Genomic DNA, 13,257 nt, shown 5'->3' with positions numbered 1-13,257 from the left:
GAATGGAATACAGTAATGAAGCATTCTTTATTCTGGAAAGAAGACCACCAGACCACTGAACACCAGCTTTGAAAACAACGCAAGCTTGCCTCTACCCTGATCCTTATCCGTGGCCCTATTTTTCACTCCCCAGACTGTAAAACCACTTCCCAAACTCTCCTAAGTGGGGAACAGTCTTTGAGGCATAGGCCTGCTGTGACCCTCCTTTGCCTGGCAAAGCAATAAAGCTATTATTTCTCCTTCACCCAAAACTCTGTCTCCATGTTTCTTTTTGGTACCAGTGAGCAGAGGAAGAGTTCTGGCTATAATTGTGTGAGTGATGATCCTTAAAATTTTATTCAAACTATTCTTACTTAAAACTTGGAGTCTTTTTTTTTTTTTTTTTTTTTTGTCTATTTAGGACAATCTCCTCAGCATATGGAGATTCCCAGGCTAGGGATCGAGTCAGAGCTGTAGCTGCCAGACTACGCACAGACACAGTAATGCAGGATCTGAGCCTGCAACCTACACCACAGCGCATGGCAATGCTGGATCCTTAACCCACTGAGCAAGGCCAGAGATTGAATTCTCATCCTCATGGATACTAGTCAGGTTTGTTAACCACGGAGCCATGATGGGAACTCCCCCATCTTAAAAAATATATATATATATATATATTTCTATTTTTTCAATTATACTTGGTTTACAGTGTTCTGTCAATTTTCTAAAACTTGTCTTAAGGGGCACTGGTACACTACCTAGGCAGAATCCAATGAGGATCTGGGCAGGAGGCCTAAGAAAACATAGGTGGCTGGGTTTTGTTAAGTTTGGATTAAATTGAAAAAACAAACAAACAAAAAAAACAAATTGACATGTGGTCTTGAGAGAATTAACACATACCTTTTCTAACAAAGTAAGACTTGGTTGCTCCAATTTGTTCCTGCTTTGTCTGAGACACCTTCCTCTACCCCCCTCTTTCCCTCTTCTCCCAGTAACAATTTGTTTCAAATTAGCCAACTGAGAAGAATGTGTGCCCCAACCCAACCAATGGGAAGGGAAGAGATACACTGCCTGTGTTAGAGATAAATAGGGGAGGGGGGGGTCTTCCTTCTTCATGCACTTTTTGAGCACTCATGCCCTTCTGCAGAAATAAAGAGCCTTGTCAAGATCTCCCTGTGTTCGTGTGTCTCACTTTCCAACACTGACGATCCCAGCCAAGGTCACCTTTCCCCAACACTCTGAACCGAGAAAAATTTTGCTGGTGAATTAGAATTAATTCAAATGCCTGAATTATTCAGCTCTGAAGAATAAGGGAGACCCACTACAACTAGCAAGTAAATACTGCATGACCAGAGGCTGATAATCTAGTACTCCAAGCACCCATGGTAACTGTAAACTGTTGAAAGGAGAAACTAAGGGAAAAAAAAAAGAGTTGAACTGTTTCAAGGGTAACGCTTTGGTTAGCTAAACTCAGAAGCAAGGACACATTTGATCCACCATACTGTCCTCAGAAACTTGTTCAGATTATTTCATATCTGAATTAGACTACCAGATTAATAATGGAAAGCCTAAAGGCAAAAGAGCGCCCATGCAGGCAACCACCTATGGGTTTATGTATGCTCGCAAGTACTTAAACGGGAATTAAAGGAAACCCCACCCTGAACTGGCCAAGATTGGCTTCTTGTTTGGGGCACTCCCAAACTGATTTTTTTTTATGGACTGTTTTCAAGCCAATGGTCTTCTGGGTCTCTAGCAGTAGGGTCTGCCAGAAACAACAGTGGTAAAAATTTTTCTCTTTCTAAATTAATTAGCAGGGAAAAATATGTTTAGGGCTACCTCCTTGGATCCTTTGAATTGGAAAAACTTCTAAATTGTTAAAATTGAGAGAGCTCTCATCTTAAACTATTGTACCGATTTTTGTTGGTATGCAGAAGCCCCCAAATGTTTTAAAACTCCAAAATAACCTCATTAAAAGATTTATTGCAGAAGGCTAATTAAAGATTAATGATAAAAATGTACCTATAACTTTAACTATTGCTCCCCTCTAAACCTTATTTAAATAGTCATTCTAAAATAATCTTTTGTCTGAATTGCCTTCCCCATCTGAAAACACTAGTACTTGTTACAATGGGACCATCTGAAGTTACAGGCTAGCCTCTTCAGATCAAATGTGAACCAAGGGCCATAGTTAAAAGTGAGGCAGTTATAGGGATGGAGTAGGATAATTACACAGGTAGTTATAGGAATCCCAATAAGTCCCATAGATAGAGAGGGAAACCTAGGAAATTTGAGAGCTTTTTGGAAAGCATCAAATGACTATGTGAAAGTGACCATCTCTTTAAAATATAAATTTCAGGAAGGTAAAACAGAGCAATAGGTAATTTGGAGCTTGACTTAGGTACAAATAGAGATCTTAAATGTCTTCTCCATAAATATTAATAAAAAGGATTTAGTGATCTGGGCAGGTGATCTGGATTTGTCCCATCTACCAGAAACCCAATTTGAATCCAACCCTTTTTGTTATTGATGGGTTTTATATTATTGTACCTCATTCATGGCTGAAATTTGGGGATGGAAATGATAGGGTGTCTCAAGTCAGCAACTGCAGGACCTGGAGGCCACGTTCCAGAGGAACCACTACCCAGACATGAGTATGTGCATGCAGGAGGAGATTGCTGTGTGGACCAACCTCACCGAGCCACACGTGCAGGTCTGGTTCAAGAACTGGTGAGCCAAGTGGCACAAGTGCGAGGGTAACCAGGTGCTGGACCTGTGCAAGGACGTCTACGTGCCCCGGTTCAGCAGCCTCTGAGGATGTGTATGCCGCTGGCTACTCCTACAACAACTGGACCACCAAGAGTCTGGCGCCAGCACTACTCTCCATCAAGAGCTCCACATTCTTCAACTCCATGAGCCCGCTGTCGTCACAGTCCATGTTCTCCGCCCCCAGCTCCATCTCCTCCATGACCATGCCCTCGAGCATGGGCCCCGGTGCCATGCCCAGCATGCCCAACTCGGGCCTCAATATCAACAACCTCTCCGGTCCTCACTTAACACCACCATGTCACAGGGCGCCTGCCCTTATGGCACACCCGCCTTGCTGTACAGCGTCTACCCCGGACACATGCAACTCAAGCCTAGACAGCCTACAGCTCAAGTCCAAGCAGCACTCCTCTTGAGGCTACAGGCAGCCTGCAGGGACCGGCCTCAGGCCTCAAAGCATGCCACTACAACAGCTGACCTCCCAGGAGGGCCAAGAGGACCAGTGGTGGGCCCGGCACCCCTGGGGCGGGCGCTGAGGACCTGGCGCCTCCACGGCCCCTTGCTCCCCACCTCCCCACCTCTAGCTTGGTTTTGTGTTTGCTTTCCTGGACCCCACTCAGCCCTCCAAAACAAGATAAAACGAAGCAAAAAGACATCAGAGAAAAGTGCTGGAGAAAAACAAAAACGGATGAGCTGCAAGTTTCCTCTGGATGGTGCCGGTGGTTCGTGTTCGCTCCCTCCCAGCAGGACGGGCTGCTCCGCGGAGGGGATGCGGCGCGGGAGGAGCGGGCCGGGACCGGTAGCTCTGAGGGAGCGCTCCCATAACCCGCGTTCCCGCCGAGCTGGACCCGGACTGAGCGGCCTCGCCTGAGAACTGGAGCGCCACGGAGCCGGGGCAAGCCTGGCCCCTGGCAGGGTGCGAACCTAAAGGCCCCCTCTGAGCTGGGCGCGGCCGAGCATACCTTAGCTCCATCCAGATGCAGGTTGGACCTGGCGTTGGGCCGGGGATCAAGGTACCCATCCCAGGGTCCGGGACTCGCAGTAGACCAGCACTAACGGCCCCGCGTGTCTGGCCTATTTTAGGGCCACAGAGCTGCAGCTGGAGGTGTGGACAAGGATGGAGGGTGGGAAAGATTCGTCTCTGAGCCTCCAGCCCCCGAGCTTCGCCGCCGGCTCAGGTCCTCCACTTGGCTTCCTGGCTAGGAGGTGGCCTCCTGTCCCAGACCCTTCCTCACCGGCCGCTGTGCGAAAGTCCAGCCTGGAGAGCTTGGGGGCGCTGCCAGGGCCCCACGCCCGCCTACACTGCATACCCGCTCTCAGACATACAGCCTCTCTGTGTATGTCGCACTGACTGTATAGAATCATAAATCTATAATTTATATCGACTAGTTCATGTACACCTATTAAAACCATAATACGAGCATGCTTAAAAAAAAAGAGAAATTAGAGGGTGTCTGTATCTGTTTGTGTTTGTATACCTCTGTGTTGTAGATGTTTGTTATTCCCAAAGTTAATTTGTAAAAGCTTTATTTATTGAATTGGATTATAGGAAATTAAGCATTTATATTAATACTCAGAAATATAAAAGAAACTGGCTGGAATGAATTTTGGGGTCACATAATCTGGCAAATATGCAGTGTTGAATTAATATCAGGTATTAAAGATGTTATCTCTTTGGTTTAGTTATTATAGGCATGTTTTTAGAGTTATCAACATTAAATATAATACTTTTATAGTACCTAGGTTTATTAGAAAGCAAATAAGATCTTGTTATTTGTTACAAGTTTGTTAGCAAGAAAAATAACTTGGTATGATGAAACTTTTAAGCAAATAAAGTAGAGGTAAATGAATTAAAAGCTTTTAGGTTAAACTCTATAATTATATTTTGGAAATAGTCTTTCCAGATGTTGGTAACTTGAGTTTTGCTAAATTATGTTAAATGATGAAAAATCATTAAAAATCCAAGTCATTTCCAAATAAGATACTGGAATATTAATTACTGAACATAGACTTTCCTTTTACAGAGTAGCTAAAAATATTTAGGATTATTAATATGTATGCTTGGCACCCATTAAGATATTTTTCATTTTTTAAAAAAAGCACATTTTCTAGAAACTATAAATAGTATTTATAAGTTTGCTAATCTATGGAATGCTAATATAAAAGATAGGTCATAATTTCTTACACCTTAGTTTTTGATAGAGACTCGGTTTTGAGGCCTCCTCCTGAATGAACTGCAATTCTTTTTTCTTATTCTAAAACCAACATCACCAGGCCAAGAAGAGAAAAAAAAAAATGACAGCTAAGTAGACAGCTAACTCAAGATACTGGACCAGGACTGTATACGAATCACTTTGACAACTCACGCTTTTGCTCATGAGTCAAATTGTATTTCTTCCTTGGTCTCAATCATTTGAAAAAGTTTCTAAAAATCAGTCCAGTTGTTAGGTTTGTGGCCAACTACCTATGTCCAGCACTCTTAGGATCCCTTGCTGAATTTCTCTTTTCTAAAGGTCTAGATGACCATCAGAATGGGTGAGGAAAGGTAGGTACACCAAGTAACCTAGATTGGCTAGTTCGAATAATTTGGTGTGATTTAGGCTATAAGGATGATCCCTAGTTGTCTAATATCCTTCCTTGGGGTGATTTAGGAAAGAGGGAATATTGGCTTTGCGTCTATTTTTTAAAGGAGACAGTTGGGAATGTTGTCTATGGATTTGTTAGTTTTTATATCAAAGGTACACTTGAAGGGTATTGTTTTCTATCTCTAGGAATTAGTTAGCCCCTTGTGGGGTATCTCTCCAGATCAAGGCCTTAAATGCCATAGAATCAAAAAAGAGAGAGAGAGAAATTATATAGCCAATACAGGAGTTCATATGGTGGCACAGCAGAAACAGTTCCGAGTAGGAACCATGAGGTTGCAGGTTCGATCCCTGGCCTCGCTCAGTGGGTTAAGGATCCAGCATTGCCATGAGTTGTGGTGTAGGTCACAGATGTGGCTCAGATCCTGCATTGCTGTGGCTGTGGCACGGGCCAGAGGCTACAGCTTTGATTACACCCCTAGCCTAGGAATTTCCATATGCCACAAGTGTGGCCTTAAGAAAGCGAAAAAAGAAAAAGGAAAATAAATTATAGCCAATACAGCACAAATAACAGGTAGTGGATCCTCCTGAATAACATTTCTGTATTCTCTGTTGCCTGCATTGTCATGCCAGCTGTGCCCAAGTGATCAGATGTCTATCCTGCATGCCTATTTTGGCTGTGGCCTTGGCATTGTTGGTGACTGAACTCTCAGAGAACCCTGGCACTGGAGATTCTAGATAAATTGTTACTGGGCAGAGTGGCTCTGGGACCCTCCTGTTTTCTCATGAGAACATCACCCTTTTATTTCCAGTTCTTCCAGCCTTCTCTTGATAGCTGTATATTCCCAGGCTCAGAACCCTTGAGCTAACTTCCTATTCTTAACCATTGAACTCTACTGAAGATGTCATCAGGAGGCAGCTGGGGGCAGAGGAGTCTAGCAACTCTAGTTAAGCCACTGCCTCTGTGCTTGTGATCTAAGGGAACTTTCATATGTGTTCATGTGAAAAGACAAGATTCATCTCTTTCCTCAAATCCTCAAATGTTCTAAAATTTACTGAGAACAATACTGATAATATTAACACCTAGCATTTATTGAATATTTAATGTATTCCAAGTGTTATCTTAAATGCTAAGTATTAACTCTTTTAACCTTCACACAACCTTCTGAGGAAGAGAGACACTAGACAACTTGCTTGTGATCACACAAATCACCAGGGCTCAGCAGCTCTGGCTTTCAGGTCAAATCTGGCTGACTGATTGCCTCTTTCAAATCTTATTTATGTATCCATTTATCTATTTATTTATTTTGTTGTAAATATAACTAACATGAAACATTATTTTATTAATTTAATTTAAAAAATTTTTGTGGCATTCCCATCGTGGCTCAGTGGTTAACAAATCTGACTAGGAACCATGAGGTCACAGGTTTGATCCCTGGCCTTGCTCCATGGGTTCAGGATCCGGCGTTGCCGTGAACTGTGGTGTAGGTCGCAGACGCAGCTCAGATCTGGTGTTGCTGTGGCTGTGGTGTAGGCCAGTGACTACAGCTCTGATTAGACCCCTAGCATGGGAACCTCCATATGCTGCGGGTGTGGCCCTAGAAAAGACAAAAAGATGAAATAAATAAATAAAAAATGAAAAACTTTTGCAACATTTTAACATTTGAGATATATTTGATTTATAATAGTATATGAGTTTCAGGTGTACAACATAGTGATTCAATTACTTTTATAGATTATATTCCATTTAAAGTTATAAAATACTAGCTATATTCCCTGTGCTATACAATATATACTTATAGCTTATTTATTTTATATGTTGCAGTTTGTACCTTTTGATATTCTACCCCATCTAGCTCCTCCTCTCTTCCCTCTCCCCAGTGGTAACCATTAGGATGTTCTTTATAACTGTGAATATGTTTCTGTTTTGTTATATTCATGACTGTTTTATATTCATGACTGTTATATTCATGACTGTTATATTCATGACTGTTTTTTCAACTCCATGTATCAATGATATACAGCGTTTGTCTTTCTCTGCATAACTTATTTCACCAGGCATAGTATGTTCCAAGTCCACCAGTATTTTTGCAAACGTCATTCTTTTTTGTGGATGACTAGTATTCTCTTGTATATACATATCATATCTTTATCCATTCATCTGTTGGACATTTAGGTTGCTTCCATATCTTGGCTATAGTACGTAATGTTCCTATGAACATTGGGGTGCATTTATCCTTCCTAATATGTGTTTTCATTTTCTTTGGATATATACCCAGCAATGAAGTTGCTGGATTATAAATTATCTCCTTTTTTAATTTTTTTGAGGAATCTTCATACTGCTTTCCATAGTGGCTTTACAAATTTACACTCCTACCAACAGTGTACAAAATGTTCCTTTTTCATTTTCACCAACATTTTTTTATTTGTGGTCTTTTTGGGGATAGCCATTTTGACAGATGTGAAGCGGTATCTTATATTGTGTTTTAGATTTGCATTTCTTTGGTAATTAGTGAATTGAGCTTCACTAGTCACAATTATTAAGAAATTAATCACAAATTTTTAAAGAATTTGGACTTTTTCCTAATGAGCTGGCTAAAAGCTTATTCATTTTTTTAAAGAAAATAGTTTTTTTTTTTTTCCCATTTTGGGGGGGTCTGTATTTCATTAATTTCCTCTTTATTATTATTTGTTTCTTTCTTATCTGACTTTGGGCTTGTTTGAGTTTTTTTTTTTGTTTTTTTTTTTCTAATTCCTTTATATGGTAGGTATGATTCAGATTTTTCTTGTTTCTTGGGTTAGGCCTGTATTGCTATAAACTTCCCTCTTAGAACTGCTTTTGCTGTGTCCCAAAGATTTTGGAATGTTGTGTTTTAATTTTTACTTTTCCTGAGGTATTTTCAGACCCCTCTCTGTGATTTTTTCATTGGCACATTGGTTTTTTTAGCAGCATGTTGTTTACTTCTCATGTGTTTTGCCCATTTTTCTTCCTGTGATTGACCTCTATTTTCATGTTATTGGGGTCAGAAAAAAAAAAAACTTGATATAGTATCTATCCTCTTAAATTTGTTGAAATTTGTTTTGTGTCTTAGGATGTGATCCATCCTGGAGAATGGTCTGTGTGCACTTGAAAAGAATGTGCTTTCTTGTTTTTAGGGAATATCCTGTAGATATTTGTTAAGATCAACTGGTCTAAGGCATCATTTAAGACAAGTGTTTCCTTATTGGTTTTGTCTTGATAAATGAACACATTGATGTTAAGTGGAATGTTGAAATCCTCTGCTATTATTGTATTGTCAGATTTTCCCTTTCTGTCTGTTAATATTTGCTTTGAATATTTAGGTGCTCCTATATTAGGTGCATATATGTTAACGAATGTTATATATTCCCCTCTTGTATTAATGCTTTCATTATTAAATAATGCCCATTCTTTGTCTTTTGTTATGGAGTTGATTTAAAAGTCTAATTTGTCTGAAATGAGTTTTGTTACTCAGCTTTATTTTCATTTCCATTGGCATGAAGTATTTTTTTCATATCCTTTCAGTCTGTCTTTTGCTCTGAAGTGAGTCTCTTGAAAGCAGCATATAGATGGGTCACATTTTTATTCAACCATCCACCCTATGTCTTTTTATTGGAGCATTTAGTCCATTAACATTTAAAGTAATTATTGATAGGTGTGTACTTACTGCCATTTTATTACTTGTTACCTGGTTGTTTTTGTAGTTCTTCTCTATTCTTTTCTCATACTTTTAATTTCTTTGTTCTGACAATTTTCTTTAGTGGTATATTTGTGTTCCTTCCTCTCTTGTGGTTGCTATGGTATTCATATATGTTGACCCATGACTGTATCTGTTTATTTGATACAGGTGGTCCTTTAAATCCAAGCACATTCTAAAAGATCAACATTTTCCACTCTTCCCCCATACTTTGTGTTTTTTGATGTCATATTTGACAACTTCATGTTCATCATGAAGTTATTTTAATTGTTATTGATTTTACAATTTTTTTGACTTTTAATATTTGTAGCATCTTATTTAACTGGCTGATCCTTCAGCCTTTACTATATACTTGGCTACTAGTGGATCTTTTTCCTTCCTTATAGATAGTTGCTTCTTGTTGTACACTTTTATTTTTCATGAAGAGAATTTAGCATTTCCTTAAATGTTGGCTTAGTATTGATGAACTGGATTAGTTTTTGCTTGTCTGAGACATTTTTTTATCTCTCTTTTTACTCTAAGTATCATCTTGCTGTATAGGGTACCTTACATTGCAGGTTTTTCCCTTTCAGCTCTTTGAACATATCATGCCACTCCTGACCTGCCAAATTTCTGTAGAAAAATCAGCTGACATCCTTATGGGGGTTCCCTTGTATGGGGTTGTTTTCTTATTGCTTTTACAATTCTCTCTTTATCTTTACTTGTGCCATTTTATTTTTTTATTATATTTTTTTTGTCTTTTTTTGGGTCTTTTTCTAGGGCTGCACTGGCAGCATATGGAGGTTCCCAGACTAGGGGTCTAATCAGAGCTGTAGTTGCTGCTGGCCTAAGCCAGAGCCACAGCAACACAGGATCTGAGCCACATCTGCGATCTACACCATACTCACAGCAACACTGGATCCTTAACCCACTGGGCAAGGCCAGGGATTGAACCTGCAACCTCATGTTCCTAGTCGGATTCATTAACCACTGAGCCATGATGGGAACTGCCCACTTTAATTATGGTATGTCTTGGTATGGATTTGTTTGGGTTCATATTGTTGGGATCCTCTGTGCTTCCTGTACCTGGATATGTTTCCTTCTTTACATTTGGGAAGTTTTCAGCCATAATTTGATTAAATACATTTTTGACCTTGTTGTCTGTCTTCCCTTTCTGGGACCCCTATAAAGGGAATGTTGATAGGCTTGATGTTGTCTTTGAGATCCATTAAAATGTTCTCATTTCATTTAAAATTTTTTTTCTCTTTTGATTGGGTGTTTTCTATTATTCTATCCTCCAGATCATTTATTAATTCTTCTCTATCATCTAGTCTGCTGTTAGTTTTTTCTAACATTTTTTATTTTGGTTATTGTATTCTTCAATTCTGACTGGTTCTTTTTTATATTTTCTAGTTTTACTAAAATTCTCCCCATGCTCATTTAATTTTTTCTCTAATTCAGTTAGCATTCTTACTACTAAAGCTTTAAACTCTTTGATAGGCTCCCAGAAGGATGGTGACAGATTCCCCCCCTCTGCCAAATGTGGCTGTTCACCTTGGAGACCTGCTGTGGACATGGGTATGGCCTGGTGCACCTTTTCCCCAGAAAGTGGATGCCCAAGTTGGGCAGCAAGAAACAATGGCCTGTGAAAAACAACTGTAGATTAACACTTACAGGGATTAAATGCCTTGGGACTCGACCCCCTCCCTCTCCCTGACCCTCCACTCCTCCTTCTTCTCTGTTCCCACCATAAACTCCTGCCACAGATCATTTATAAGCCTAGCATCTTCCCATAGTTACTGATGGTATCATATTGAGCTCAGCCCATCTGCTTTGGATGTCTTAATAAGTCTTTCTTGCTTTATCAACTTGGCCTAACACATTCCTCCCTCAGCAAACCTAACACTCTTCATTTTGATAATTGTTTAATCTATTTAATTATTTATCTCTAATTATTTAAATAGATATTTAATGAAATATATTTAATTAATTGATTTTCAGGGGTTTACCCTTGCTCTTTTCATTGAAAGACATTCCTCTGCCTTATCAATTTCCTTAATTTTCTGTCTCTATGAAAGTAGGTGCAATTTACCTATTGTGAGCTTGAAGTGGTGTTCTTTTGTGGGAGTGTCCCTATACAATCTGTATGTGCCTAGTTTTTTTTTTTTTTTTTTTTTTTTGTCTTTTTAGGGTCACACCTGCAGCATATGGAGGTTCCCAGGCTAGGAGTCTAGTCAGAGCTGTAGCCACTGGCCTATGCCATAGCCACAGCAATGCTAGATCTGAGCCACGTCTGTGACCTACACCATGGCTCAGGGCAATGCTGATCCTTAACCCACTAAGCAAGGCCAGGGATTGAACCCACAACCTCATGGTTCCTAGTTGGATTTGTTAACCACTGAGCCATGACAGGAACTCCTATGCCTAGTATTTTTGGTGGGATAGATGGATTTGTCTGTCTTGCACTTAATTCATGTCTTTCCCTAGTGAATGTAGCCAGCCATCAACTTGATAGGTAGTGTAGCTAAAAATGTAGGATCTAGGTCCAGAGCCCAAATGTGAGCCAGGGTGTTCCCTCTGCTTGGTGGCTGTCACAACCTTTTATGGGGTAGAGTTTGGGTCCTAATGTCAAGTTCAAGCTGGCTCCCTTCTAAGTGTATTCTCTCTTCCCACCTAACACTGGTACTCTCACTCCAGAGATGTGCAGTGTTGGAGCAGGAGGGGCTGGTTCAGGTGCTTGGCATGGGTCAAGGCTCTGGCTATGGTGGTCCAGCTGCACTCAGACACCAATATTATTTCTGATGTGGTACCTGTGTAAGCACTAATAATGGCTGCCCCTGCCCTATTCAGATGGTGCTGCAGTTCTGAGCCACATGTTTCCCTGACAGCTGAGCTCTCTCTTCAGCTGAGGTAGCCCTTCCCCTGGAGTGGTGATAAATTGTGAAGCAAGGGGGACAGAGTGGTTGCTGGTTCAGGTGCATGTGTGCTGGAGTGGTCATGGACAACTGGACAGTGACTGGTACAGTTTCAATCCACATTTTTTGCCTTGTTTCAGGGGTAAGCAAGCATGCGTGCATTCCTCACAACTGAGTCCAAACTTCCCACAGTCCTTCTGTTAATCCAACCAGCTCTCCAACCAGGCAGACTTATCTTCCCGGTGTTTGATCCCCTGGATCACCCAATATGTAGCTCAAACCACTCACTCCCCAGGAAGGATCTCTGCCTGTGTAATCTCTCTTCGCTTCCTCCTCTCAGGGGCACAAGTCTCACCCTTATCACTTCCCTTCTATTCTTATCCAATTCCAAGTGGATTTTTTTTTTAATGCATTGATGGTACAGCAGTCTTTCTGATAGTTTCCAATTAGTTTTTAGTGAGAATTGTCCCATATGTAGATATATTTTGATGTGTTCATGATGGGAGGTTAAGTTCTATGTCCTCCTACTTTATCATCTTTATCTACCTTTTCTTCATTTTATTTTCTTTCTATCCCTCAGAATAAATAATTCCAATTGTCCTATCTTCAAGTTGGCCAATTCTTTAAACTTCTGCCTGCTGAAATCTGCTAGGCTTTTAAAAAAGATATTTATCTTGATTTTTTTTGTCAGTTCAGTTACTGTACTTTTCAGAATTTCGTTCTTTTAAAAAACAATTTCTATCTTTTTTGTTGATATTCTCATTTATATTGTTTTCTTGATTTCCTTTTAGTTCTTTTTTCTTGTTGTCCTTTAGTCTTTTAAATATATGTAAAACAATGGTTTTAAAATAGTTGCCTTGGAGTTCCCATTCACGGCACAGTGGAAACAAATCCAACTAGGAACCATGAGGTTGTGGGTTTGATCCCTGGCCTCACTCAGTGGGTTAAAGATCTGGCATTGCCATGAGCTGTGGTTGCAGATGTGACTTGGATCCTGCATTGCTGGGGCTGTGGTGTAGGCTGGCAGTTGTAGCTCTGATTTGACACCTAGATTGGGAACCTCCATATGCCACAGGTGTGGTGCTAAAAAAAGCAATAAATAAATAAACTAGAATATCTGACTTGTAAATCTGATGTTTGGGCTTCGTCAAAGTTGGTTACTGTCAATTATTCACTTCCTCCTAAGAGCCATGTTTTTCTGTTAATTTGCATGCTTCCGATTCTTTTGCTTAAAATTGGGCATTTGACTATTATAATGTCATAGCTAAGGAAATCAGATTCACCCCATTCCCCAAAGTTTGCTTTTTTTTTATTGTTGAAGGC

At 40.2% G+C, this 13,257-nt stretch overlaps 2 pseudogenes across 1 annotated transcript in view; one reads left to right on the top strand and one right to left on the bottom strand.

The window, feature by feature from the left end:
• Positions 1-13,257, bottom strand: part of LOC146399366 (uncharacterized) — an 86,109-nt pseudogene that overhangs the window by 46,940 nt on the left and 25,912 nt on the right. The window lies entirely within an intron of this gene.
• On the top strand, positions 1,568-3,219 carry LOC110258922 (pituitary homeobox 1 pseudogene; annotated as a pseudogene).

The sequence above is a fragment of the Sus scrofa genome, chromosome 10 (genome assembly GCF_054392235.1).
Source record: "Sus scrofa isolate SSC_HxYL_T2T_F1_AM1 chromosome 10, Sscrofa_HxYL_maternal_Yorkshire_Landrace_v2.0, whole genome shotgun sequence".
NCBI lineage: Eukaryota > Metazoa > Chordata > Mammalia > Artiodactyla > Suidae > Sus > Sus scrofa.
Note: the sequence above shows the minus strand (reverse complement) of the source record. Positions and strands in the feature narration are given on the sequence as shown.